General features: G+C 27.5%; 1 pseudogene; it reads right to left on the bottom strand.

Annotated features, from left to right (window-relative positions):
• Positions 1–2,780: 2,780 nt before the first annotated feature.
• On the bottom strand, positions 2,781–3,715 carry LOC147071008 (uncharacterized; annotated as a pseudogene).
• Between the last annotated feature and the right edge of the window lie 1,829 nt (positions 3,716–5,544).

Here is a 5,544-nt window from a genome sequence, read left to right as displayed (position 1 = left end):
AACTATTAAAATAATTTTAAATACATGGATATACTATACTTTTTGCCTAAATACGTTTTGTTTTTATTAAAAAATAATAGCTTGATTATATGAATAACCAAATTTTTACGTCTACATTACGTGTATATATAACGCAAAGGTATTTATATTAACTATGGTTTTCTATTAAATATATTTTTTTAACTATACACGATAATATTGCTTGTTATATGAACAACTAAATTTATACCTTCTTAATTTTGTATATTGAAACACAACTATATTTATATTGACTCTTATTTTCAATATTTTTGGAACTATACATAGTAATATTGTTTTTTTAATGAAAAAGAAGTTTATATTTCTTCAATTTTGTGCATCATAAACAATTTCTGTAACTATTTTTTTGCAATTTTACATACAACTATTGTGCTTCTGATACAATTTTTCGCTTTCGGATTATTTAAGCATCATGATCGTGTAAGCTTAATATTCTAAGAGCTTATAGATGTCATAAAATAAAATTTTTAAGACATATCGAGTATATACCAGAATTTCAAAAATTTGTAATCTTAAAAATTTATAAAATGCCAAAAAATAACACTAGAGTAATTATTTTTGTTTAAAACTAAAATCCCAATAAATTATATTAGATAGGGGCGTTAAATACCATCAGTTTACCCGGGAAAGAAAAACATATAAAATTAGAAATTAAGTTTTTTTGATGATACCGATGGATGATTTTTCACGTTTTTTAAAATCGTTTATATTAACAAAAATAATTTTATCCTTCTTATTCTTCCTCGGAATGCAACGTGCATTTCTATATCTGACCAACATCCTCCAATCGAATTCTTATGAAAACCCGAATTGATATCTTACAACCCTATATAATGGTTCAAATTCTTGTTCTAAGTGAAATAATCATTGGTTCACTTATATCATTTTCATGCCGTCTCTATAAATTGTTGTGTTATTCTTTATACAATTAACCATTTCTTCTATGATCGTTTATTTTTTTATACTTTCAACCGCAATAAACTTTATTCTTATGTTTAAATTCCAAGAACCCAAACACCCAGAACTTAACACCTTTTATGGCACTTACGCTTACCAAATTTAGACTCATCTTTTCAAACACATTTCTTTTTAAAGCCCATCTGATCTAATGTTTAATAATACTTTAGAACTACTATATCTTGACATTCTATCAATATTATCCATACTGCTTTATCACCAATTTAGAGTTCATATACCATGAAATTTCAGCAAAAACAGTTTCCGATTAATAGGACTAGTATTTTGGAATTTCTAGCATCATAAAAGGCAGTTACTTCCCAAATATTGTATGTCTTTTGCAGGCACTCCAAAGACAAACTACTTTGTTCTCGTCATTACCAGACACCTTTACTTCATAACAACAGTGTTTGTATTTATTTTTTATTTTAACAGCTTCATTTAAATCGATAGAATTTTTTCACTTGTTAGTCTTTTATGTTTCATTAAAAATACAAATAAAAGAACAACAAAAGTATATATCCAAAAAGGTAGATAACTGCCTAAAAGCCGGTAATTTTTCAGGATAATAGACTAGAGCCTAATTAAAAGGAATAAATTTTATTTTGAATTGTAAAACTACTCAAAAGTAACTTACAACAAATACGTTTGATAAATGTTGTGAAATGTATATCATTCACAGTCATAATCAACATTGAGAAAATTAAAAATCATTATGTATGCTGATTTTTATCCTTTTTGATCTAAAATATACTTTTTTCTATTTTAAGATTTAATATTTATACTTTAATTTTATCAATTATTGCATATAAAAAAATTTAGTCTGTATCTTAAAATTTTTGAACACATAAAGTTATATATTTAAGATTTACCGAACATTTTTTTAATGTTTCAAAAAAAATAATATCTGGCAGATATGGGTTTTTGCACATCGAATATACAAAATGCTATGAATTTTTATGATTTGATTGCATCTGGTATAGAAAAGAGAGATCCCAATAAACAGATGTGATTAAATAATTATGTAAAACGATCATGAAATAACAAAAATTTGTGTGTTTTAAACACCAGAATTCCTAATTGAATTAATTCTTTCCTCTGGATACAACATGCATACTATGATGTATGAAATCACAACACAAATGGCAATAAATTGGAAATAAAGTGCCTTATTTTAATAGTTTTGTGTGTTTATACAAAAATATTAAAAATGAATATTGAAATTAATAGTTTATGGCAGAAATTTTTTTACCTATAATTCAATTTAAACGAACAAAATATCTTGATTATCTAGTATTTATAAAAAAAAACCACTATAATTGTATAAAGTATTAAAATAAATATAGTTTTTATACACATTTTATAGTTTTTGGACATAACAGCCATAAATCGAATCTAAATAATGTTGTATAGAAAATTAAAAACAATTTAAATATCGATTTTTTAGTTTATAAACAACACCCTAGTACCTACTAGCTTTAAACAATTGAAATATTTTTGTATATAAAATTGAAAATAATTTACATATTGATTTTTTAGTCTATAAATAATACACTACCTTTAAATAATTGAAATATTTTTGCATAAAAAATATAATACAACTTATATATTGATTTTTTAGTATATATAAAATACCCTACACCTTTTTACAATTTAAATATTGTTGTGTAGAAAATAAAAAACAATTTGAATATTGATTTTAGTTATAGAACATTGGATCCGATTCTTTGTTTCCCACAATTTTAGCATAACCTTCCTCAAAGTCTTTCATGGAAACAACATACCTTGAATTTCTTACAGCCAACATTCCTGCTTCCCTACAAACAGCTGTAACATCGGCACAGCTAAGCCTATCAGCGCGATTAACTAAAACTTCGAGATCAACATCATCATCTAAAGACATTTTAGATGTAACAGCGCCAAAAACCATTCTCTTCTGTCTCCTATCAGGAACAGGAAATTCAATCTTTCGATCAAGCCTTCCAGGTCTCAACAAAGCCGGGTCAAGGGTATCTGGTCGATTTGTAGCCATAATAACCTTAACATTACTCAACTTATCAAAACCATCCATTTGATTGAGCAGTTCTAATAAAACACGTTGAACCTCGCGATCCGCACTCGTCGCTGAATCATATCTTTTTGAGGCAATTGAATCTACCTCATCAATAAAAATAATGGAAGGCGAATTTTCACGCGCTAGTCTGAAGGTGTCGCGAACCATTCGTGGTCCTTCCCCTAAATATTTCTGTACGAACTCACTTCCATTTACTCGAATAAAAGAGGCTTGTGTGTGGTTAGCTACTGCTTTTACCAACATTGTTTTTCCTGTTCCTGGTGGTCCGTATAATAAAACACCACGTGGTGGGTCAATGCCTATTTGTGCATATAACTCGTTTTCTAGAAGAGGAAGCTCGACGCATTCTCGAATCTCTTGTTTTTGAACATCAAGTCCACCAATGTCACTGTACTTAACTGTAGGTCTTTCCATCTCTATACGCACTGATGTATCTGAATCTACTGGGAGAATATCAACAATAGCATTTGAATGTCGATGAAGAGCAACAGATGTTCCTGGTCGAAGAAGTTGTCGATCAACACTCGAAAGAATTTTTACTAGAGATTGTGATCCCGTGCTTGATGACCCAATAATGGCGGAGGTTGGATCTACTAGCTCAATAAATTGCCCCATTAAAAGAGGAACCGATTTAATTCGGGCCATTTCTGCAGCGATATGGTGTAATTCTCGGGTCAAGGTATGGATATCTGAACTTATATGGGATTTATGGAGAAGTATACGTGAAAGCTTCTGGTCATTCATTTTGTAGTCCCGATACGTCAAAAAAAGTTGCTCTGGTTCGGGTGAATTTATCATTAAGGGTTCTTGAAAATATGTATTCATTGCCTCAATTTATTCTTGAAGAGTTGCAAAAAAAAGTCGATTCCTAATGTGTTATTTTTTTAATCATTTTTTAGAAATTACTTATTTTAAGGTATGTTAAATTTCGTTTTTATTTCATATTTATCCGATATTGTATTTATATTGAGAGTATTAAAATTTATTATTTATTGATTATCAGATTATTTAAATTTTTAGCCAAAACTGTATTTTTATTCAATTAATTTATTATTGAATTAATATTTAGTGTATTTTAAAATTTATGTTCATGTTACTTATTCATTCATTATTTGCTTTTATGTTTGTAATAATAATTAATTATTTTAATTTTATTATTGCTTTAATGTCGAATTATTATACATTTTTTATTTTTCTATTCTTTTTTATTATGTATTTTTTTCGATATAAAAATAATATAAGCTAAATCATGTTATTTAATAAACACAATTTATAATATTTTTCTTTCTAAATTTATTTTGATTAATCACAATATCTAATTATCAACAATACTGCAAACTGTATCTTCAGAAATCAGGGATATCAAAAGAAAACTGAACGATACGTGTTCAGGAAAAACACCAAAGTCGATAGGCCTTAAATGTATAATAAATCATTACAAAAAATTAATGCAAAATATTTTGGTAATATCTTATCTTATTGGGTAATATCTTCCATCTTAAATAATAAAATTAAATAAATATACAGTTGGAAAACACTGATATTATTCATTGTATTTAACAACCATGATTTTGTAAACAAAAGACCCGTGAGTTATAGATCTTCGAAATTCAAACTAAAAATTTAACTGTGAAATATTTTGAAAATTTGCAAAAAAATACAATCACCTATTTCCATATAAGATTGAAGTATTTAATTTGAGCGCATCAATCGAGTCCGCGCTACTGAAAAACATATCTATCACAATAACATTGGCTTTAATTACTTGTAGTTGCATTCAAAAATCGAGTCAAGTTGTTTCAGCCTACAAAACTAAGTGTATTTGCAAGCTGAAAACTTATTTTTTTTTGACTGTAGGTTAACCTACAAAACTTGATGTATCCCTTGCAGCTAGGCAACATTAATTACCATTTTGGTTACTTGTCAATGATCTTGCGTGTGGAGGATTGTAACCTTCAGCTTTTTTAATTAAAGATTCTAGGCCGAATATTTACACCCTCGACTATCGCCACTCTAAAATATTCTATAAAGTCCCTGGAAGCTAAGAAATATGTAATGCAGAGGCACACAATTTTATTAGGGTAAGGTGGTTTATACTCCCGATTTTACTTTCAAATTAAATTTAGAGGGAAAAGGTTTGCAACAACAAAACTTTTATTTTTCTGGTTTTAGATAAATTAATGAATGTTAATATAATGGGCATTGAATTTTCGCCTTCTCAGACTTAAAAAACACAAATTGTTAAAATCGAATTTTTTAAATAATCTAAATCATCGTAAAGATGAAATTATTATTATTTCTTTCTACCTAATTTTTACGATTTTATAAAAATGCACGTCGCAACTTATACTGATTTTTACGAATAAAACTGATTTTTTTTTATAATAAATTAGAAAACTTCCTTTATTTTATTCATTTTTATCTTTATTTGCTTTGTTCACAACTTTTCAAACGATTTTCGCTATCTTCTAGCA

This window comes from Rhyacophila brunnea, unplaced genomic scaffold, assembly GCF_057557595.1.
Source record: "Rhyacophila brunnea isolate RB1 unplaced genomic scaffold, BYU_Rbru_1.0 scaffold_202, whole genome shotgun sequence".
Lineage (NCBI taxonomy): Eukaryota > Metazoa > Arthropoda > Insecta > Trichoptera > Rhyacophilidae > Rhyacophila > Rhyacophila brunnea.
The sequence above is the reverse complement of the archived record's forward strand: the minus strand, read 5'-3'. Positions and strand labels throughout refer to the sequence as shown.